The following is a 25,481-nucleotide window of genomic DNA, read 5'->3' on the forward strand; positions in this document are numbered from 1 at the left end:
ATCAGGTCCTGGTTGATGAATCTGACGGTCCAGCTTCAGTGCCGGGCGCAGGTCCCCCTGATCGGTTGTAAAGGGACTGACCAAGTTGCAACTTCTTGATTAAGGGCAGCTATGGCATCTTTCATTGCTTTGGTTGACTCTGTTGCAATGCATCCTTGAGCTCCTTTAGTTTTGCCTCAACCTTCTCTTTGACTGGACCGGAACCTTGTCTTCAACCGCCTTCAGCTGCTTCTCAGTCTGCTGAACGACGGAATCTGCTTGGTTTTTCGTGTCTGTAGTGTCTCTCTTCTCCTTGTCCTCGTGCAAACCTCTCAGCTTCTGCGCCATTTGCTCTACCTGCATATTTTCATTCAAACATTCCCTCAGCATATCTATCATAAGTGGCTAACAAGGCGTTTCAGTTACCAAAAAATTATCAGCAATTTCGAAGTCCATATGAAGCAAATTATCTGAAGGGAAAAACACGATTTGAGTTTGGAAAGCTCCTCCTCTAGACACTAAAGCAACAACAGTTAATCAGTAGCTTATAAAACTAAAGGACTCGAGGCATATTTAGCTTTCAACTATGACAATGACAGAAACTAGAAACCACCAAACTTTTGAAAAACATAACAGGAACAATAACAAAAGAAAAGAGTTTAAAGAATGACAGTGTTTGTAGAAAGATCTGCTGATGTAGAGAAAAACTAAAATGATAAAGAGTAAGTATTGTAGTAAAGCATAAGTGAGGCATAACTCAAAGCAAAACTAAACGTTACGAATTAGCTAGTTCAAACATACCTCTTCGTGGGCAGGTGCTAGTGCCAGTAATGGTGATGTGCTTGTCTTGCCTGAGCCCTTATCAATGGCAGAGACAGAGAAAATACCCTTGGCATCAATGTCAAACTTAACCTCAATGTGGGGTACCCCACATGATGCCGGTAGGATACACATTAGACGGAATCTACCAAGAGTTCTGTGTGCCTAACAAACTCTCTTTCACCTTGAAGGACATTAATTTCAACACTAGTTTGTCTATCTGTAGCTGTTGAGAAAATCTTCGATTCGGAGGTGGGTAGAGTGGTATTTCTTGGGATTACTTTGGTCATAACACCACCCAGAGTTTCAGGCCAATAGGAGTTCATTGATAGACCTTCCATTAAAAATGTCTATCAATACAAAGGCATAAGGGCCATTGGGTCAGTAAGTGTAAGGAGTGTGAGGTGCCTGGTTGTTGGGAAATTGGTTATTATTATCACGTGTTGGTGGGGAATCAAAGTTGTTAGTAGAAAGAAATGTTAGTTAAGAAGATAGTATAAATAAAGGGGTTCAGTTTTGGGGTAGCATACGAATATTATTCTAGTGTCATTGTGGGAGGTCCCTAACTCCTCGAATTGCTGGGATCTATCTGTTTTGGTTTCCAATTGTGTAGTTGTTTCTTTTTCCATTCTTAGAACTATATTTAGGTTGAGTCTTGATTGAGTGAACTCTTTTATCTGTTATTCTGGATTGTTTGTGTTGTTTTCTGATCATTGTTGTAGGGAGTCTTAACAAATTGGTATCAGAGCTTCGTTTGGGTAATGGTTAAATCGAAGATGGAGACAGAGTTGAAGGATTGGAAAAGGAAATGGGGAAAGAAAAAGAAATGGGGACTGTAAGGGAAGAGCTAGGGAGCATTAAGGGCTACTTACTAGAGCTTCGGAGTGGATGAGGTAAGGGAAGAAAGGGATGCAAATTTGAGCCATGATAAGGGGAAAGCATCCCACTCGAGCCTTCCAACAGTAGTGACGGTATGGAGTCGATAGGAACAAGGAGGCAGAGAACTCGAAGGATGGAAGAGGGAAAGAAGTTGGAACTACCCATATTCAACGGGGAAGATCCTTATGGTTGGACATTCAGAGCTGACCGATATTTTCGGTGAACCAATATAAGGAAGGAGATAAGGTGGCAGCCGCTGCCGTGTGTATGGAGGGTCGTGCCAAACTGGTATCAGTGGGTGGAGTCTAGAGTGTTAGTGAACGACCCACTACACAGCGGAAAACAAAACATAAATGGCATGGATCGTTCCTTATAACCAAGATCTGGGTATAAATCACAGTTTATACAATATATAAATTAAATCTACAGAAAATCAGATTCAAGGTAATAATCTTACGCACGTTTGGAGGCTCCACCAACTTTGTCCTTGAATGTTTTGCTACCGACCCAAGTGTAAGATCGAACCGATGTAGTCCACACGAAGACAATCGCAAGAAACTAAGGAGGGATTTGCTAGATCCTCCTTAGCCTTGAGAAACAAGAAGAAAAATCAAAGAAGAACTTTGATTCTTTGCAAAACAAAAGTGGCGTGAGAGTGAGAGGGTTTGGGGTTGTGTATTTTCCTTATCAATGAAAGAATGAATGAAAAATATTCTCACATTTTTATTAACACTTTCTTTATAGTGTTATTTTACTTGCCCTATTCCCATATGGAATGGGCTTGGGCTCCAACCCAAACACCCCATGTTTCCAACACCCCCTATTAGATATTTATTAATTCATATTATCTTCAATTAAAATCAATTAATATATATATATATATTACATTTACAATAATGATAATTATTTAAATATATGCAACACATATTAACGTAATTTCACTTACCTAATTTTTCTAAAATTAAATAAAGGCTACGACCTCAGCAAATTTAATTGCACTGTGAAATTACCAAAATACCCTTTCGCCCAAAAAGACGAAAACGTCCTTCTTTCTTCCTAGCTCTTAAATTATCTTCTATGTGTGTGACTCAAGGCTCCTCATCATACTGCAGTGTATAGTACATGATTACACCAATTAATCGTCTCACTAATCACAGACCAAGATTGGCCCCTTGCAAGGCATCATGGCACACGATGATTCGGATTCAGCAAAGTAGCTATCTGTCAACAATTGGTTACCATGCAATTCGATCCTTTCATCATACGTTATCTCGAGAGATGAAGGCATAAAAATAGTGTCAACCTTCGGTTACCTCGATATTATGTATTCAGTTTCTGGACCAATGACCAGTATAGAAACTGGATAGAGCAACAACTCAATCCCACTGTGGCCACAGTTTTAATGTCATTGCCATATACTGAATTGCGCCATGAGATAACTTCTCCCGTACCTAGGAGTGATGAATCCTCTGTCAATCCATCATAGTCTTGATACACTCCTTGATGTAGCCAATCACTACAGTATTGACAGCTCTGAAAAGAACTCGTTAGGCTAGTGTCAAACTATACCAATCGGTGCACAAGGCGCTCCGGTGATCTCAAGTCTAAGGATCACATGTACCACCATTGTTAGAGGATTTATTCCATAGACATGGGGTTACATCCATATGAAATCCTCTGGTGGGTCAGTCTAGTGAACTTGCTGCGGTGTATTCGCCTACAGCAAGCACCCATGTGTTGCACCCGGTGTCACCAAACAGCCTTGACAAGTAAGATCAGTCACTGCCTTTCGACAGGGTCGTTTAACACTATGATAGCCTTACCGTATTATCTATGCTCTACTTCAGAATAATACTAGGGTACAAACATTTTTAGAATGGCCACCGTATGTGCTCATAGGGTTCTCACTATCAAGATTTAAACACTTGATACCATCGTCATAGTTCTACCATTCTAAGACTATATCAATACATATTGCAAAATAATGATTACGTGATATAGAATAAAATGCCTTTATTGATTAATGAACATTATTACAAAGAGTCAATTCTACAATAATTGATTGGCTCTAGGGCATCTACTCTAACACAAAGCACCAATGGTTCTTGGACAGACTTTAAGACTATAGTGGTTGAGAGATTCAGACCATCATTTAAAGGATCAGCTTATGAGACTCTAGTAGCACTGAAGCAGATTGGTACAATGACAGAGTACAGGGAAAATTTTGAGCTCACGAGCTCCTTTCTATGAGGTAAGAGAAGATATACTGATGGGGTTGTTTACGAATGGACTAAAGAAGGAAGTCAGAGCTAAAATTCGTCTGACTCAGCCCACTTCCCTTTTTGCGTTGATGGACCAGGTCCATCGCGTGGAGGAAAGAAAATAGGTCTTGGAAAAGAACAAGCCTAGGTTTGCTAAAGCCAAGGAAATAAGCTGGACTCCTATACTGGGTCACCCAAGCCCAGAACCCGGTCGCCCAAACTCTTGGGTCAATCCATCGCGAAACCCAGAGTTAGGTCACAGTTTTTTCCTAAATCGATTTCACGATAGAAATCGATTCGGCGAAACCATGACGTTGAACTTTCACGGGGACACTTTCCAGCGAATGTCCAATGTCGAATTGTAGCAAAGCATGAAAAACGTCTTTGTTTCTATTGTGATGGAAATTCGGGCCAAACCACAGATGTAGGAGCAAGTCGATCAGATTCTGTTAATGACCAACGACGATGAGACGAAAAACGATGAAGTCACTCCTGAACCCATCTCAAAAGTTCCCGACGAAGGTAACCCATTGGCTTTATCTATGCATTCAATTGTAGGGGTAACCACAGATAAAACCCTAAAACTAAAAGGGATGATTGGAGGGTAGAAGTGGTTGTGTTGGTTGACAGTATGGCTTACCACAATTTATTTTCGCATGATTTGGTGCGAAAATTAGGACTGGCAGTGGAGAGAGGGAAAACATTTGGGGTTATGGTAGGGAATGGCTTTACGTGAAAGGGAAGGGTATTTGCAGAGGGGTGCAATTAAGGATACAAGGGATTGAATTACGCCAGGATTTTTTTCCATTTGAATTAGGAGGGCAGATGTAGTGTTGGGAATTTCTTGGCTCAGTACACTGGGCAAGTTTATGTTAATTGGAGAAATCTGACAATGGCATTTATCAGTAAAGGGAAGAGGGTGGTTTTACAAGGGGATCCGTTGTTAGTCAAGACGGTTGTGTCACTTAAGGCATGCTAAAATCTTTGCAAAGGCAGGATGGGGGTTATGTGATTTGAGTTTTGCTCCATGGTGTCAAGGGAGAGGAAACAGAAGAAACCATTGATCCGACAGCTGCTGCAGTTGTAGATGGATTTAGCTATCTGTTTGAACAGCCTACTAAGCTCCCACTTAAGAGACCCACTGATCACGCCATGTCCTAGAAGCTAATGCCAAACCTCCTAACATTCGCCCATACAAATACTCATTTCCAAGAAATGAAATCACAAAGTTGGTGGGTGAGATGCTAGTGGCAGGAATATACAACCCAATACTAGTGATTTTTCTAGTCCTGTGTTGTTGGTTAAGAAGAAGAGGTAGTTGGCATTTTTGTGTAGATTACAGGGCACTAATAACATCACTATCCAACAAGTTCCTATTCCCTCAATTGATAAACTGCTGGATGAACTATCAGGGGCAGTTCATTTTACGAAACTAGATCTAAAACTGGTTACCACCAGATTAGGATTAAATAAGAGGATGTTCCCAAAATAGCCTTTAGGACTCACAAGGGCATTATGAATTCGGTCATACCCTTTGGGTTAACCAATGCCCTTTCCACCTTTCAAGCTTTAAGGAATACCAACTTTAAATCGGTCTTGAGGAAGTTCATACTTGTTTTTTGATGATATCCTCATTTACAGCCTTGATTTGAAGATCCATATGCTCATATGAGACAAACCTTTCAAATCCTCACCAAGCATATATTAGTAATAAATTACAAGAAGTGTCGTTTGCCCATCAAAGATTGGAGTATTTGGGTCACTTAATTTCATCAAAGGGGGTAGGTTGACCCACAGAAGATTGATTCAATGCTAACTTGGCCCGTTCCACGCACAATCAAAGGATTACGAGGATTTTTGGGGTAAACTGGTTACTATCGCCGCTTTGTACAGAATTATGGTTTAATCGCACAGCCTTTAACCCATTGAACATATAAATGTCTTTATAAACACTATTTATTTCCAAAAATACCATTTTGTTTATTTTTATGCATCTTCTTTTGAATGTAAAATATTCAGAGACGGAATCCATTCATATATGTTTTTACTTTCAAGATTATATTAATAACAATTAAAAATTTTGAATGTACAAAGTAACTTACAAATTTGAAGAAGTGCAATAAAAGAAAAAAGTAAATACAAATTAACAAAGCAACTTACAATTGCAAAACATATATAATATATTCCATCTCAATTGTACTTGCATAACTTAATTAAACCCTTTCAATTGCATAAATTCTATCTTTGATTGTTTGGAAAAAAAGATTTAGAATTTATTAAATTAGGGTTTATAATTAAAAAAATAAAATAAAATTTCTAAATATATATAACTCTTTTATGCCTTATTTAGTAATTTTCAAAAAGGATAAAATTGTAATTAAAAATCTAATAATAACTGCAGTCTAAAGTCTAAATGAAATAAACCATATAAAATTTCTCATGGCTTTGCATTGGATTTAATTATTACATTATTTTTGGCATATTTTTGGGAAAATTTATAAAATCCTTCCGAGGTTATATTTAAATAAATAAAAAAAAAAAAAAAAAAAAGACAAAATGACTTTCTACCCTTAAAATCTCCTATTAATATATTTTGAAACGGAAAGCCAACAAACATAACCGTTTTATAATATTATTTTTAATCTTAAACCATTCACATTGAACATCACCTTTTAAAATCTTATACATTCTAAATTCACACTATAAATTTCTGTTCCCTTTCAAATCTAATTTCTCTATTTATTTTTTAATTTTAAAATAATCATTTCAGCACTTCAGGGAAAAAAAAAATAAAAAATATCAAAGTTTATTTAAAATATGAAAACGAAACGTAAAAGCTTATCTCATTTTTGTTCCAAAACAATCACTTGCAAATCAAAGGCTTTAACTTTGCATAGAGTTGTGGAACGCATCAAGAGAAGAACGGTAGAATGCATGCAAAATATTTTTCATGGAGAAACTAAACAAACAGCCAGTGCTCTTACTGTACCCAATTATGCTAGTATGCGTACCCTGTTCAGTTTTTCATCCTCTATATTCCTAGAAACAAATTTTAAATCCGTTCCCCATAGAACAAAAATGACAACCCAAACCCATCTTCCATCCCTGCAAAATCATTTTCTTATACACATTTCCAATCAACTAGAGTGGGAGAACAAAAAAACTAGGCTCTTTCTCACTTGCTATCAGTAAAATCAGCGTCAATGACATCACCATCGGCTCCCTTGTTTGATGAGTCTGAAGGGCCAGCTTCAGCCCCAGGTGCAGGTGCAGCGCCGGGGGCAGCTCCTCCTGCTCCAGGTTGGTTGTAAAGGGACTGGCCAAGTTGCATGACTTCTTGATTAAGTGCAGCCATGGCATCTTTTATTCCTTGAGTAGCGACGCCGCTACAACGCACCTTTAACTCATTGTAATTTTGCCGTCAAAATTTCTCTTGAAGGGACAGGGACCTTGTCTCCAAGCCTTTTAGTGCTTCTCTGTCTGGTAGATTACGGAATCTGCCTGTGCTTTGTGTCTATGGCATCTCTCTTCTCTTGTCTCAGCGGCAAAACCCTCCGCTTCGCTAACCATTCTCTCTACTGCATATTTTGATCCAGAAATTCCTTCCGCACTTTCTTCCACCCAAACTGGGTAATCCTACTTAAGAAATTTTATTGTTCTATAAATTATGAGAAAACTTCATCAATTAAGTAAAAAGTGATTGCATTCAAACTCACTATCAGTGGGGAAGGTGCTAGCACCTGTAATGTGATGTCTGCTTCTTCCCTGTACCTTGTCAACAGCGGTAACAGAGAGAATACCATTGCATCAATGTCAAATAACTTCAATTTGGGGAACCCCACGTGGTGCTGGTGGGATGCCATCTAGCGGAAGCTGCCGAGAGATTTATTGTCCCTAACAAACTCTCTTTCACCTTGAAGACATTAATCTCGACACTGGTTTGTCCATCAGCAGCAGTTGAGAAACACTTCTGATTTGGAAGTGGGAAGAGTAGTGTTTCTTGGGATGATCTTTGTCAAACACCACCAAGTGTCTCCAGACCAAGAGACAATGTGTCACATCCAAAAGCACAATGTCACTGACGTCCCCAGAAAGAACCAGCATAGAATATTAAAGAAATAAAGAATGTAAGATTACGAATCCCGTATGAAGAAATATCGAAACCACAAATTATCCTCAAATTCTGGTCATAAGTAGTTGGACAAGAAATTAGAATTCAAGTCTACCCTTACAAAATGATGAAGGTAAGAATGACATATTTCTGTAACATTGAAACAACCTGAACGCAGCCCAAGGGCAACACACTTCATCAGGGTTCACAGTGACATGGGATCCTTTCCTGTTATCTTCTTCACAAGCTCCTGAACAGCTGGGATACGTGGTGATCCACCAACAAGGATACATCATCTAAATCTTTGAATGAAAGTTTTGCTATTCAAAGCATTTTCAACTGGTGTCTTGAGCTATGGACGATAAATTGGAGAGATCAGACCAACCAAAAAAAAAAATACTAGGGACCAAATGGTGAAGAAATAGAAAGGATCACAAATAGAAACAAAACTAACAACTGGGGGCTCAACAAATAACCCAGTTCAATAACAGTATCTTATAAAAAAACATCTCAACATGAAAAGATAAGCAAATCAAATCAAATTAGGTACCTGTCAAGTAATCTGACACAATTCCTCAAACTTAGCCCTTGTGAGGGTGGCTCAATATGTTTAGGTCCATCGGCAGTAGCAGTAAATGAATGGCAAGCTGGAAAAAAACAGAAAATAATTAGTACAAACGGCCAGTGTGGTGGATATCCAGGGTGTGCACTCAAGAGAAACAAGCACATACCTAATGTTTGTTGAGTCAAGGACGAAAGCTCCATCTTAGCTTTCTCAGCAGTCTTGTTAGCCTCTGAAGGGCTTGTTTGTCTTTCAAGAGATCAATGCCTTCATTTTGAAGTCTGCAGCAAGCCAATCAACAATCCTCTGCATACATTTCTAATAATTTAAGTCTGTTGAGCACCTAAACTAGCCAGAAAATCATGTGCATAGGAGTGAAAATTCCAACCTTGTACAAGTCATCACCACCCAAAGTGTATCTCCTGAAGTAGAAAGCACTTAAACACTCCATCACCAACTCAAGCACTGCAATCAAACAAACGAATAAGCAAATATTAAAATTCAAGCTTGCTAGATGGAATTCAGATGCAATAAAAATATTCCCAAGGACAGCTACAGAAGACAAAAACCAATTAACGTCTGAAAAAGTACCTGAAACGTCAAAAGTACCACCACCAAGGTCAAACATAGGATGGTCTCATATTTTTCTTCTCAAATCCATATGCCAAAGAAGCAGCAGTAGGCTCATTGATGATACGAAGAACTTCTAAGCCAGCAATACGACCAGCGTCTTTGTTGCTGTCTCTGGGAATCATTGAAGTAAGCAGGCACTGTGACCACAGCTTAGTTACTTTATCATTCAAAACTTTGATGCATCATCCACAAGCTTCCTCAAAACCTAAAATTATAAACACAAAAGAAACTGATTATCAGAAAATCTTTGATTATGGTATATTAAATAATTTTCGGCCTATCAGAAAACAAATAAGTAAAGATAATCCCATTGCTGCTTGGCAACAACAATCCCCAAACCAAATATCAGTGTGCAGAATATCTCATGTCTACCATTTTCCAACCACTTTTAGCAAACCGAAGGACCCATCACCAGCCAAAATAAAAACCATCATTAAACTAGCACAAAACAATGTACAACCCAAAATTCAGTATCAAATTCCTCAAAAAAATCAAACAACAGACAGATTCGAACATTCAACAATATAGTTACAGGCCTAAGTAACAAACTCACATTCAAATAACAGTCTTTTAGCATAATACAAAAAAAATATGTAAACACCCTATTCATTTTCGTAACATTCTTAGCAAACAGACAATAAAACCTCAAAACCTTACCACCACCGCCAAATGAGCCAAAACCACATAGAAAAATCATCAACTTTAACATTCCATCACACACAAACAATGCCACCACCAAAAAGGATCAAAAATAACATAGAACTTTATAAAAGATACTAATAGTAAATCCACAAAGCTTCACCAACATGCCAAACCAACACAATAACTACACTTCAAAATTCCCGCACTCCACACACCCCAATCAAACTTTCAAAAAACCCCACCAAAACGAATGAACATAATACATTATTATAATAATAATTTACACCTCAAAATCCTAACTTTCACCACACGCACCACCAACAGAATCCCAACAACCTCAAAACTTTCGAAACACCTATGTTATACCTGAGCTGAAATCTCTCAGCAGCAAACTGCTTCCCAATAGCAGGACAGTCCAACTTCACATTCCATTCTCATCCCTTACCACCTTAAACTCACCTGCTTCGATCCCATCACTCCGACATTCCTCCAATAAACCTCTTCACCGAAAAGAAACGTATTCTCGGGGTTCCACAACTGCCTGCCGCTTCGCAATTTGCCCACCCAACCTATCCCATTCTTCGTATACGCCACCACAGACGGCGTCGTCCTCTGCCTCCGCATTTGTCATACTAGTCGCTTCCCTCCCTCCATCGCCGCCACCGCCGAGTTCGTCGTCCCCAAATCAATCCCCACCACCTTCTCATTCACAAACCTTAACGGCCCACATTAACCCCTCGTCACTCCTATATTCACCTTCAAAACGCGGCATTTGAAACCCCAAACCCGTTCTCTCAACATTTGAACCAAAAACACTGTTTTGATCCCGAGACTTGTACTCACCGCCGGTTCGCTCTTGAACCGTAAGACAAATTGCCAGAAAGTGAATCTGAGCTGTGGATGAACAAGCCATGATTTTTCGCTTCTGGGTGTTGAGAAGGGCTCGTTGGAGTTGGAGTGAGAGTTCTGAGAGAATTGAGGATGAGTTGAGTTGGATTGAAGGGATGAATAAGAGATAAGAGAAATGTTGAGAAGGGTTTAGGGAGGAGAGAGAGTGAGGGGTAGGTGGCGACACGTGGCAGGGTTCTAGAAAGATCTGAGGCTTTGTGGGTGTGGCTGCGCGGTTGGGTCGGGGGTTTTACGGGGGGGTGGATGGGGGGGTTTTTGATCGTTGGATTGGATTTGGAGAGTTACCGGATGGAAAGATCGGAGGGAATTCGGTAGCTTTGTCTATTTTCGGGCAGTAATGGCCGGGCTGGTTCGTTTCAAATCCAACTTAATATCGAAAAATATATGTACAATACAATATTTATCATATTAAAACAAGAATGAACAATCAGCAATTATCCTTATCTGCCACATGAGAATGAACAACTGTATTACTCGAGCCCATCCTACAGCTAAGCTGCTTAACAGATTAATATGATCCTAGACACAAAGCGTCTTTACGGTAATGGTTTTCAGAATTTAATTACCAAACAATGTATTGTATGCAAGTGCAAAAATTTTAAATCTAAGCTATTGGGTGTTCATTTTTCTTAGTAGATTGATTCTTAGGCTTAGATCAGACCCACATCAAATAAAAGTTTTTTATGAAAAATGAAATCAGAAAAAAATCAGCACACCTTAATTAGATTTAGTTGCATACACTTTGCTAGTATAATATCACTAAAATTATACACAAATAAGAAACAATGGATTCTCTCTATTGGTTCTAAATCATCCTCTTATTTCCTGAATTTGTCCCTCATGAAACAAAATGACAGCAAAAATACAGCTCAAACCATCTCCAATCCCAAAAAATAAATTCCTCCATTACCATGGAAGGCAAAAAGGCTGAGCAGTTGCTCAATGCTCTCGTGAAATCTGCGTCAATGATATCTCATCAGGTCCCTTGGTTGATGAATCTGACGGTCCAGCTTCAGTGCCGGGCGCAGGTCCAGCCCCTGATCGGTTGTGAAGGGACTGACCAAGTTGCATTACTTCTTGATAAGGGCAGCTATGGCATCTTTCATTGCTTTGGTGACTCTGTTGCAATTGCATCTTGAGCTCCTTTAGTTTGCCTCAACCTTCTCTTTGACTGGAGCCGGAACCTTGTCTTCAACCGCCTCAGCTGCTTCTCAGTCTGCTGAACGACGGAATCTGCTTGGTTTTCGTGTCTGTAGTGTCTCTCTTCTCCTTGTCCTCTGTGCAAACCTCTCAGCTTCTGCGCCATTTGCTCTACCTGCCTATTTTCATCACAACATTCCCTCAGCACTATTCTATCATAAGTGGCTAACAAGGCGTTTCAGTTACCAAAAAATTATCAGCAATTTCGAGTCCATATGATGCAAATTATCTGAAGGGAAAAACACGATTTGAGTTTGGAAAAGCTCCTCCTCTAGACACTAAAGCAACAACAGTTAATCGTAGCTTATAAAACTAAAGGACTCGAGGCATATTACTGTTCAACTATGACAATGACAGAAACTAGAAACCACCAAACTTTTGAAAAACATAACGGAACTAATAACAAAAGAAAAGAGTTTAAAGAATGACAGATGTGTAGAAAGATCCTGGATGTAGAGAAAAACTAAAATGATAAAGAGTAAGTATGTAGTAAGCATAAGATGAGGCATAACTCAAAGCAAAAACTAAACAGTTATCGAATAGCTAGTTCAAAACATACCTCTTCTGTGGCAAGGTGCTAGTGCCAGTAATGGTGATGTTGCTTCTTGCCTGAGCCCTTATCAATGGCAGAGACAGAGAAAATACCATTGGCATCAATGTCAAACTTAACCTCAATGTGGGGTACCCCACAGATGCCGGTAGGATACCATCTAGACGGAATCTACCAAGAGTTCTGTTGTCTTAACAAACTCTCTTTCACCTGAAGGACCATTAATTCAACACTAGTTGTCTATCTGTAGCTGTTGAGAAAATTCGATTCGGAGGTGGGTAGAGTGGTATTTCTTGGGATTACTTTGGTCATAACACCACCCAGAGTTTCCAGGCCAATAGGAGTTACATTGATAGACCTTCCATTAAAAATGTCTATCAATACAAAGGCATAAGGGCCATTTGGTCAGTAAGTGTAAGGAGTGTGAGGTGCCTGGTTGTTGGGGAAATTGGTTATTATTATCACGTGTTGGTGGGGAATCAAAGTTGTTAGTAGAAAGAATATGTTAGTTAAGAAGATAGTATAAATAAAGGGGGTCAGTTTTGGGGTAGCATACGAAATTATCTAGTGTCATTGTGGAGGTCCCTAACTCCTCGAATTGCTGGGATCTATCTGTTTGGTTTCCAATTGTGTAGTTGTTCTTTTTTCCATTCTCTAGAACTATATTTAGGTGGTCTGATTGAGTGAATCTTTATCTGTTATCTGGATTTGTTTGTTGTTGTTTTCTGATCATTGTTGTAGGGAGTCTTAACAAATTGGTATCAGAGCTTCGTTGGGGAATGGTTAAATCGAAGATGGAGACAGAGTTGAAGGATTGGAAAAGGAATGGGGAACGGTAGAAAAAGAAATGGGGACTGTAAGGGAAGAGCTAGGAGCATTAAGGGTACTTACTAGAGCTTCGTGAGTGGATGAGGCTAAGGGAAGAAAGGGATGCAAATTTGAGCCATGATAAGGGGAAAGCATCCCACTCTGAGCCTTCCAACAGTAGTGACGGTATGGGAGTCGATAGGAAACAGGAGGCAGGAACTCGAGGTGAGAAGAAGGGAAAGGTGGAACTAACATATTCAAGGGGAAGTCCTTATGGTTGGACATTCAGGCTGACCGATATTTTTCGGTGAACCAATATAAGGAAGGAGATAAGGTGGCAGCCGCTGCCGTGTGTAGGAGGGTCGTGCCCTAAACTGGTATCAGTGGGTGGAGCTAGAGGTGTTAGGGAACGCCCCACTTACACAGCGGAAAACAAAAACATAAATGGCATGGATCGTTCCTTATAACCAAGATCTGGGTTAATATCACAGTTTATACAATATATAAATTAAATCTACAGAAAATCAGATTCAAGGTTAATAATTTACGCACGTTGGAGGCTCCACCAACTTTGTCCTTGAATGTTTTTGCTACCGACCAAGTGTAAGATCGAACCGATGTAGTCACACGAAGACATCGCAAGAACTAGGAGGGATTTGCTTGATCCTCCTTAGCCTTGAGAAACAAGAAGAAAAATCAAAGAAGAACTTTGATTCTTTGCAAAACAAAGTGGCGTGAGAGTGAGAGGGTTTTGGGGTTGTGTATTTCTTATCAATGAAAGAATGAATGAAAAATATTCTCACATTTTTCTATTAACACTTTTCTTTTATAGTGTTATTTTACTGCCCTATTCCCATATGGATGGGCTTGGGCTCCAACCAAACACCCCATGTTTCCAAACACCCCTAATTAGATATTTATTTAATTCATCTATCTTCAATTAAAATCAATATATATATATATATATATTAACATTTAACAATAATGATAATTATTTAATTATGCAAACACATATTTAAAAGTATTCACTTACCTAATTTTCTAATAAATAAATAAAGGCTACGACCTCAGCAAATTAATTGCACTGTGAAATTACCAAAATACCCTTTCGCCAAAAAGACGAACGTCTTCTTTTTCCTAGCTCTAAATTATCTTCTATGTGTGTGACTCATAGGTCCCCATCATACTGGCAGTGTATAGTATCATGATTAACACCAATTAATCGTCTCACTAATACACGACCAAGATTGGCCTTGCAAGGCATCATGGCCACCCGATTCGGATTCAGACAAGTAGCTATCTGTCAACAATATGGTTACCATGCAATTCGATCCTTTCATCATACGTTATCTCGACGAGATGAAGGCATAAAAATAGTGTCAACCTTCGGTTACTCTCGATATTATGTATTCAGTTTCTGGACCAATGACCAGTATTAGAAACTGGATAGAGCAACAACTCAATCCCACTGTGGCCACAGTTTAATGTCATTGCCATATACTGAATTGCGCCATGAGATAACTTCTCCCGTACCTAGGAGTGATGAATCTCTGTCAATCCATCATAGTCTTGATACACTCTTGATGTAGCCAATCACTACAGTATTGACAGCTCGAAAAGAACTGCGTTAGCTAGTGTCAACTATACCATCGGTGCACAAGGCGCTCCGGTGATCTCAAGTCTAAGGATCCCATGTACCACCATTCGTTAGAGGATTTATTCCATAGACATTGGGGTTACCATCCAATGAAATCCTCTGGTGGGTCAGTCTAGTGAACTTGCTGCGGTGTATTCGCCTACAGCAAGCACCCATGTGTTGCACCAGGTTGTCACCAAACAGCCTTGACAGTAAGATCAGTCACTGCTTTTGACAGGGTCGTTTAACACTATGATAGCCTTACCGTATTATCTATGCTTTACTTCAGATAATACTGGGCTAAACATTTTTAGAATGGCCACCGTATGTGCTCATAGGGTTCTCCCCTATCAAGATTTAAACACTTGATACCATCGTCATAGTTCTACCATTCTAAAGACATATATCAATACATATTGCAATAATAATGATTTACGTGATATAGAATAATGCTTTTATTGATTAATGAACATTTTACAAAGAGTCAATTCTACAATAATTGATGGCTCTAGGGCATCTACTTAACAAAGCACCCAATTGGTTCTTGGACAGACTTTAAGACATAGTGGTTGAGAGATTCAGACCATCATTTAAAGGATCAGCTTATGAGACTTAGTAGCACTGAAGCAGATGGGCAATGACAGAGTACCGAAAATTTTGAAGCTCACGCAGCTCTTTCTATGAGGTAGAGAAGATATACTGATGGGGTTGTTTACGAATGGACTAAGAAGGAAGTCAGAGCTAAAATTCGTCTGACTCCGCCACTTCCCTTTTTGCGTTGATGGACCAGGTCCATCGCGTGGGAGGAAAGAAAATAGGTCTGGAAAGAACAAGCCTAGGTTTGCTAAAGCCCAAGGAAATAAGCTGGACTCCTATACTCGGGTCACCCCAAGCCCAGAACCCGGTCGCCCAAACTCTTGGGTCAATCCATCGCGAAACCCAGAGTTAGGTCACAGTTTTTTCCAAATCGATTTCACGATAGAATCGATTGGCGAAACCATGACGTTGAACTTCACGGGGACATTTCCAGGAATGTCCAATGTCGAATTGTAGCAAAGCATGAAAAACGTCTTTGTTTCTATGTGATGAGAAATTCGGGCCAAACCACAGAGTGAGGCAAGTCGATCAGATTCGTTAATGACCACGACGATGAGACGAAAAACGATGAAGTCACTCCTGACCCACTCAAAAGTTCCCGACGAAGGTAACCCATTGGCTTATCTATGCATTCAATTGTAGGGTAACCACAGATAAAACCCTAAAACTAAAAGGGATGATTGGGGGTAGAAGTGGTTGTGTTGGTTGACAGTTGGCTTACCACAATTTTATTTCGCATGATTTGGTGCGAAAATAGGACTGGCAGTGGAGAGAGGGAAAACATTTTGGGTTATGGTAGGGAATGGCTTTACATGAAAGGGAAGGGTATTTGCAGAGGGGTGCAATTAAGGATACAAGGGATTGAATTACGCCAGGATTTTTTTCCATTTGAATTAGGAGGGCAGATGTAGTGTTGGGAATTTCTTGGCTCAGTACACTGGGCAATGTTTATGTTAATTGGAGATCTGACAATGGCATTTATCAAAAGGGAAGAGGGTGGTTTTACAAGGGGATCCGTTGTTACAAGACGGTTGTGTCACTTAAGGCAATGCTAAAATCTTTGCAAAGGCAGGGGGGGTTATGTGATTTGAGTTTTGCTCCATTGGTGTCAAGGGAGAGGAAAAAGAAGAACCCATTGATCCGACAGCTGCTGCGTTGTAGGGATTTAGCTATTGTTGAACAGCCTCTAAGCTCCCACTTAAGAGACCCACTGATCACGCCATAGTCCTAGAAGCAATGCCAAACCTCCTAACATTCGCCCATACAAATACTCATATTCCCAGAATGAAATCACAAAGTTGGTGGGTGAGATGCTAGTGGCAGGAATATACAACCCAATACATGATTTTTCTAGTCCTGTGTTGTTGGTTAAGAAGAAAGATGGTAGTTGGCATTTTTGTGTAGATTACAGGGCACTAAATAACATCACTATCCCAACAAGTTCCCTATTCCCTCAATTGATAAACTGCTGGGAACTATCAGGGGCAGTCATTTTACGAAACTAGATCTAAAATCTGGTTACCACCAGATTAGGATAAATAAGAGGATGTTCCCAAAATAGCCTTTAGGACTACAAAGGGCATTATGAATTCCTGGTCATACCCTTGGGTAACCAATGCTTTCCACCTTTCAAGCTTTAAGGAATACCAACTTTAAATCGGTCTTGAGGAAGTCATACTTATGTTTTTGATGATATCCTCATTTACAGCCTTGATTTGAAGACTCATATGCTCCATATGAGACAAACCTTTCAAATCCTCACCAAGCATATATTAGTAAAAATTACAAGAAGTGTCTGTTTGCCCATCAAAGATGGAGTATTTGGGTCACTTAATTTCATCAAGGGGGTAGAGGTTGACCCACAAGAGTTGATTCAATGCTAACTTGGCCCGTTCCACGCACCATCAAAGGATTACGAGGATTTTTGGGGTAAACTGGTTACTATCGCCGCTTTGTACAGAATTATGGTTTAATCGCACAGCCTTTAACACAGTTGCTACGAAAGGACTCTTTTGCATGGAAGGACCAAGCACAACGAGCTTTTTAAAGTGGTAATGACTTCAGTTCCTGTTCTGGCAGTTCCTGATTTTACCCTTCCATTTGAAGTTTATATGGACGCTTTGGGACAAGGTATAGGAGCTGTCTTGGTCCAGAATCAATGCCCCAGCATTCCTTAGCCAAGCTTTCTCCAACCAGTCTCGACAAAAGTCAACGTACGAAGGGAGTTGATGGCAATTGTGTTTGCTGTCCAAAATGGAGCCATACCTTAGTGGGAGAAAATTTATATTAAATCTAACCAACGCAGCCTGCAGTTTTTGACATATCAATAAGTTAAAGACACCCGAGCAACAAAAGTGGATTTCTAAGCTCCTAGGATTCTCTTTCGAAACCATTACCAACCTAGAAGCTCCAGCCAAGTGGTCCAATTTTTAGAATTTGATGAGTTAGCAGCTGAAGCACAACAAGACCCCAAGCTCCAACCAATTATCCAAGAACTTCTTTTGACCTTCCAGTTGTCCCATTATGGCTTTCACCGTGGCTGCCTCATCTATAAAAACAGGTTGGTCTTACCCAAAAATTCGAAGTTTATCCCTAAAACTTGAAGAATTTCACTGTAGCCTAGGAGGGGGCCATTCAGGTTTTTAGAACTTATAAAAAATTGATGAATATGTGTTTTGGGACGGTATTAAGAAGGATGTGCAGGAGTATGTTCAGCAGTGTTCGATTTTTCAATTAAATAAATATTCTGCTCTCAAACAACAGTCTCCTTCAGCCCTTACCCTTCATCCTAGGTTTTTGAAGATATTGGCATGGACTTCATTGGAGGGTTACCAAAAGCAAAAGGGTAGGATACTATAATGGTTGTGGTAGATAGTGCACTAAATATGACATTCTATTTCCCTGTGCCATCCCTATAGCGCTATGATGTCGCTGCTATTTTTATTCCGATATGTGAAGCTTCATGTATTTCCAAAGTCCATTGCTTCGAACCGCGATAAGCTCTTTATCAGTCAATTTTGGAGGAATTGTTCAAGGTTGTTGGCACTCATTGAAGTTCAGTTCTACATACCACCCTCAAACCGATGGCCAGACGGAGGTTGTCAACGCTGTTTGGAAACTTACTTGCGATGTTTCTATAGTTCGCAACCAAACAATGCATAGGTGGGGTGTTTTAGGCAGATATTGGGACAATAAACACATCACAGCTCCATTAAAATGACTCCCTTCAAAGCTCTCTATGGAAGGGATCACCCACTCTCCTCAAATTTATAGATACCCTTCCTCAATGGAAGAAGTTAACCAGCACATGGCTGCATGAAATTCCATATTAGATGAGTTAAAGCATAACTTGTCTGGCTCAAGAGCAGAGAAGGAAACAGCTAACCTACGTTATCGGGATATTAGTTTTCAACCAGAAGACTAGGTGTATTTGAAGCTCCAACCATATTGTTTCAATTCCTTGGCCAAAAAACTAAATGAAAAGTTGAGCCCTAGGTTTTATGGTTCTTTTCCCATACTAGAGAAGATTGGGTAGGTTGCTTACAGGTTGGAGCTACCTTCTACGACAAAAATTATCCAGTCTTTCACATCTCTCCGTTTAAACGAAGTCTGCACACCCACACCTCTGTACCTATCCAGCCCATGCCATCTTCCTCACCGAGGATATGGAATTTCTTGTTCAACCAGAATCGGTGTTGGCAGTCCGCACTTTATTAGATGACTCTTGGGAAGTCCTTATAAATGGAAGGACTTGGCTCCTTTGAAGCATCTTGGAAGGCTTCCGATATTATAGAGCTGCAATTTTCTCATTTCCACCTTGAGGACAAGGTGGTCTTCAGTAGGGGGGTGGTGGTAGGGGGTATTGATAGAGCTCCCCTAAAAAATGTCTATCAACACAAAGGGCATAAGGGACATTTGGGTCAGTAAGTGTACGGAATGTGAGGTGCCTATTGTTGGAGAAATTGGTTACTACGTCATGTGTTGGTAGGGAATCAAAGTTGTTAGTAGAGAGAATATGTTAGTTAAGGAGATAGTATAAATAGCGGGGGTTAGTTTTGGGGTAGCTACGAATATTATTCTAGTGTCATTGTGGAGGTCCCAGCTCCGAATTGTTGGGATCTATCTGTTTTGGTTTCCAATTGTGTAGTTGTTTCTTTTCCATTCTGTAGAATATATTATGGTTAAGTGTTGATTGAGTGAACTCTTTTATCTATTATTTGGATTGTTTGTGTTGTTTTCTGGTCATTGTTGCAGGGAGTCTTAACATACATCCAAGAGTAAATGTCACTAACATCTCAGCTGAACACCCACTATAATCAAACAAAATAAAGCATGTAAGATATTAGATTATGGATCTCAATGGAACACACCCAAAATAATAATAATATAATATAATATAATAATAATAATAATAATAATAATAATAATAATAATAATAATTAAAAAATTAAATTAAATCCTTAAGTTTATCAACAATTTGCTGTCATCTAAAATCTGCATAAAAGCCATAATTGCCAATCCCTAATATAAGTCAAACACCTCCAAAAATGACAAAGCTAATTAAAATATTTCAGCAGTGTAAAGCTACCTAACTGCAGCCCCCAGAGCAACTACTTCATCAGGATTGACAGTAACATAGGCTTCCTTTCCAGTCATCTTCTTCAACAGAGCCTGAATAGCAGGAATACGTGTTGACACCAACAAGGATGTAAAACCCCCCTTCAGTCAGGTATCCTCTGAAATCCCTCAATGAGATCCCGAGGATACATGTCTGGGAGAACAGCTGTATTTAGAAAAATCTGTGTAGGGATAATAATAATAATATCCAAAAACATGCATATAATGTCATGCAGGATCCAAACTTATAATTTACAAATTTAGAAATTATACAATCAAACATATTTATAGGGTGGAAGCTTCCAAAGGTATTTCACAATATTTATCATTTACATTATTTACATCAAGATAAAACATCAAGATGACAATAAATCATCCCCCTCACGTGTAGTACCCGCTGTCTTTAGCATCCCTCGCTTCTAGTCTACTTGCAAAGCAATCAACAATGAAAGGGTGAGAGCTGATCGTTCAGTAGGAATGATCCGTTTCATTCTAAAGTACTATTTGATCTTATTTAAACATATTTATTAACACATCACTTACTTTTACATCTAGGGATACTTCCCCTTTTATTACAATTCATATGTTTTTCATCATTTTATCCCATGGCTATAAACATCAATGTGTACACATACAAATAAGTATGTAAACATAGTACACACACATCACATGTCATGACATAACATCAAAATCATCTAAACAGAGTAAAATCATTCATGTGTAATAACATCATAACTCATGTAATGCAACTAAAGCATATGAAACATTAACGTCTAGCCAATGGACTTTTCTTAGCTCTTAAGCACTTCATATCATCTAGCCTCAAATTCATCTAGAGCTCATATATCGGGAGCTGCTGTATGCGTTATTTAGCATCTAAAGCATATATCATCTTTCCTCAACCGGTATACGAGGATATGCTTATGGTTTTCCATCATGTCTATATGCATCTCATCATGTCTATTTGATCTCTAACATCTTATGGCATGTAAATACATATTTTGGTGAGTTAATACTTTTAATTCATCTATGGATTATCAATCCATTTACATTACCTCTTGCTCACACACATCATCTTAAAACATGTATTTATTGCATCTTCATGCCATTTCATAACATTAATCATGTATTGACATCATGACCATGTATATCTTTCAAAGATCATCTAACTAATGGGTAAACATTAGTCTGGCTACTTACAATAATACATTAATAATCATAAGAATGATCATGTTAAATCTTAAACTTTAGTAACCAGTTTTATTCAGGCCATTTTCCATCTATTTCTCAAACGAATTGGGCTTGGCATAAACATAACAGTTAGGTCTGTGTCATAGCTTTCTAATGCTTCAAGAATCATCTCATTTCGTTTTATAACTCAAGTTGGTCAAAATACTGAAGCAGGGTTAACAAAACCCCTAAGCCACTAAATCCGAATTTTCATATTAACTATGCCACATCAATTCCTATAACATTAACCAATAGGTCAACTTAGGATCAAAAAACCTCCCTTAATAGTCTTTAACATCTTAAAGGAAGTGTAAAATCTCTCCCATAATCATCCATTATTGCTATAACATTGTAAGCTAATGCAAACAACATCTAACATTATAATAGTAACCATTCAAACCAGTGTGGCCTCCCATACTACAAGTTTTGCCACAATCAGCATCCACGCTTCATTTTCTTCAATCAAACATAACAATCATAAAACATAAAATGCAATAACTTCATGTATAAATGTAACGCCCCACTTGAGGTACGTAGTTAAGATTTGATGAAGACTTGAATGTTTGTTGATTTATCCTCATTTGAGTTTGTATGTTGTTAATATCTTGGTTTATCCTTAGTTGAAAGGGTGTTTGGTGGTTGAGTGAATGCCCTGAAAATTTGTAAGACTTGGGAAATCTGGATTGATAGTCTTCGCCGGGGCGAAGAAGAAAGCTTCGTTGCGGCGACGAAGTGCTACATCCGTGTAGTGCTGTGAGTTTTGCTGGGGCGAAGAAATAGCTTCGCCGCGGTGACGAAGTGCTACATCCCGTGTAGCTGCTGTGAGTTTCACGGGGCGAAGAAATAGCTTCGCCGCGGCGAAGACTCAGCTGAATTTTTCCTGAGTTTTAGGGAATTCTTCCTTTTGGGACTCAATGACCTCTACTCCTAATTAGCAGGAAAGTGGGGAGTGAAATGCAAGGAAATTGCATGGAGAATAGGTGGATGGGGTTGTTTTTGCAAAGAATGAAAGGTCATAAGTGGAATTTCAAAGAAGGAGCAAGGGTATTTGGGAAAGAGTGGAGAAAAATATGAGATAGTAAGGGTTTAGCTTTAGAAACCTTTCATTTGCTTCTTCACCACAGCCTCTTTCATCCTTCAATTCTCTAAATTTTCATTCAAGTTTCCAAGGATCTTTGAAGAACTTTTGACTAGAAGTTGTTACAAGTTGATCCTAAGCACTAAAAGGTGAGAATCCTTACTCTAGATGTAAGTTTTATTGTTGAAAGAGTAGGACCTTATTGAGTTTGTATTGAAGGTTTAAGAGGAAGTATCAAGCCTTCAAGAGTAGAGAGCTTAAGTGGTTTCTCCCTGAGCTTAGGTAAGTAAATTCACCTAGTTGTGATTTACTTGATTGAAGATGTGTAGAGATTATATATGTGCTTAATGCTTGAATTTTATGTTTGAAATGGGTTGATGAATTCATGAATGAGTTCAATGTTGTTATATGAAAGAATTCCACCTTGAGAAGGGTGGATTGTGTTGTAAAGTTGGTAGAGTGTGGATGGAATGAGAAGAATTTGAGAGGAATATTTGAAGTATGTTTTCTGTAGGTTATATGAGTGTTAAGGAGTTGAACTTATTTTGGATGATTAAGAAAAATATCATTAACAAATGAATAGAGTTATGTATGCACACATATGTTTGATGAAATGTCTAAAAGAAGCATGAGGAGAAGTAGAGAACCTTACTTTATGCAACATAGCATATTTGCATGTCATGAATGCATATAAGCAAGATTTTAGGCATGAGCCATCCATATGCATTAGTTTATGTAGTAATACATGAGAAAGAAATATGAAAAATGAGAAAGAAACACTTATGATAGAAAAAAAGAAAAGAACTAATTCTCTTAGAATAAAGAGAAAGAAAGAACTAGCACTAGAGCATAAAATGATTATTAAGTGCTACAGAAGGAAAGAAAATAGGTGTGCGATGGGGAACCGTGAGTGTAGAGTTACCCGCATGTAACTGCCATGAGAGAGAGTGGAATGAGAATGAGAAATAGAATTTGTATAGCCATGAGAATACATACGGATGAGGGCTATACACGAGAGAGAGAGTACACTCACATGACCAAGGGTTCCAAATCCATGCATCGACCAAGACCGACAAAGAATAAGAATAAGAAAAGAATAGAAAGAAAATGCAGTTATACTTTAATATCTCATCATGTATGGTTAGGATATTCTCCATGGGTGATGAGAATAGAAGAAAGAAAAGAATGGTAAGAGTTAGAAGTACAGAAAGAACAAGAGAGATTGAACTAGAGAGAGTAAAAAGAGTACGAACAGATTTGTATGGGGATTATAGAGTAGAAGATTTACTTATGAGCATTTTGTGCTCACCATTGTTTTCTCTGTTTTCAGGACATAGGTGAGAACTTGGTCGATGGACGTCGGCAAGCAGGGAGACTGATGACTGTCCACTGTCTTTTTGAGAGTCTTTTGTACAAATGATGTTGTACTTTGTAAAGAATGTATTTATTAAGTAAAGAAACTTTTGGACCCAACCTTTTTGATAAATATACTTGTCTTTTTATGATATATTATGAATATGATGTAGAAAGAAGTTGTTACAAAAATGAGTTCAACTACACTTGCCATCAACCAATTCTATGCCTTAAAGCCCAATTTAAGGTTTTATAAAAATCTACAAACCCAGCATAAACCAAAGTCATGGGAGGTTCTTCCTTACCTTTTTAAAGACTTCCTCCAACAAACCTTTGCCTTTTGACTTCTTTACACCTTAATCCAATATAACATTATACCTCAAAATCTACCTCAAATCTCAAAACATCAAAACAAGGTTTTTAATCCTTACCTTAAACCCTCAAATTGAATATCCAAGGCTCTATCTGTTCTCCTTGAAAAATTAAGCAAAACTCCTTTAAAACTGAGAAGAAAAGCTTGTTTCATGGAAGATTTGAGAGAAAATGGAAGAAATGTTGAAGAAAGGCTCTCTCCTTGGCTTGAACGAATTTCATCTCATTTATAGGAAAATATTTCATTTATTTTCCAAAATTATGCAATTGGCCCAATTATTTTAATTGTATAACTCATAAGTCCTTAATTCTTCATATAAGGGCATTTTGGTCATTTCACACGAGACATAATTATTACTTAATTAATGCCATTAAATGCAATGAAGCCTACTCATCCTTGACCTTTTCAATGCTTATCCATAGGCAAAATAACCATTTTGCCCCTAAGCTTTTCTATGGATAATTGATTCATACCTTTCCAAATGAATTGACTATTTTGCCCTTGGTTAGATTTTATGCTTTTTAACATAAAATTAACATCTAAAGGACTATTTTGAGTTAGGAACATACCTTTGATATCTTGGGTATTATAACTCGACCCTTGCTTCAAATTAATAAACTCTTGTATCTTCTCATGTGCCCGATCCACTGTTCTGTACTCGGCATCAAACAATCTTCTAAACTCGCCCCAGGTCATCACCGAAACCTCATGAGTGTCTTCCATCAATTCCCACCAAATTCGGGCATCACCCCAAAACAAGAAACTGGCATACCGGATCTTCTCCTTGTCTGTCATAGGAAATAGTGTCATCGTACGCTCAACGGACCTAAACCATTCTTTTGCCACTAAAGGGTCCATTGTACCCTTAAATTCTGATGGCTGATGTTGACTTGGAAGCCCATAAATCGGTTCAATCTGATTCTATACTGTCTAAGGTACTGGCCTTTCTCTTTCCCCTCTAGTAGGCAGTATTTTAACAGGGGTTTCAAGTCTTTCTGGTTCAACTCTCCCCTGTCTTTCCACTAAGACTTGCTGTACAATCCCCTGAATTCTAGCTTCATCAAGGGTAGGGGGAGTAGGTTCTGATGGGTTAGAAGGTTCCCCCGTACTCATTGCTTTCTTACTACTTGCTCGGGTTCTACGTCTCATTTACAAAATAACCACATTTAATCAACTCATGCAATACTTTAAGTAAGGAAAGAAAATTTAACTTACAACAGTCGGCTACGGAACATCGCGGCGGTG

At 38.7% G+C, this 25,481-nt stretch overlaps 3 pseudogenes; all 3 read right to left on the reverse strand.

Annotated features, from left to right (window-relative positions):
• Position 1: 1 nt before the first annotated feature.
• On the reverse strand, positions 2-1,124 carry LOC116128921 (annotated as a pseudogene).
• A 5,681-nt stretch (positions 1,125-6,805) lies between these two features.
• Positions 6,806-10,799, reverse strand: LOC116128922 (annotated as a pseudogene).
• A 935-nt stretch (positions 10,800-11,734) lies between these two features.
• LOC116128923 lies at positions 11,735-24,959 on the reverse strand (annotated as a pseudogene).
• Between the last annotated feature and the right edge of the window lie 522 nt (positions 24,960-25,481).

The sequence above is a fragment of the Pistacia vera genome, unplaced genomic scaffold (genome assembly GCF_008641045.1).
Source record: "Pistacia vera cultivar Batoury unplaced genomic scaffold, PisVer_v2 Contig205, whole genome shotgun sequence".
Taxonomy (NCBI): domain Eukaryota; kingdom Viridiplantae; phylum Streptophyta; class Magnoliopsida; order Sapindales; family Anacardiaceae; genus Pistacia; species Pistacia vera.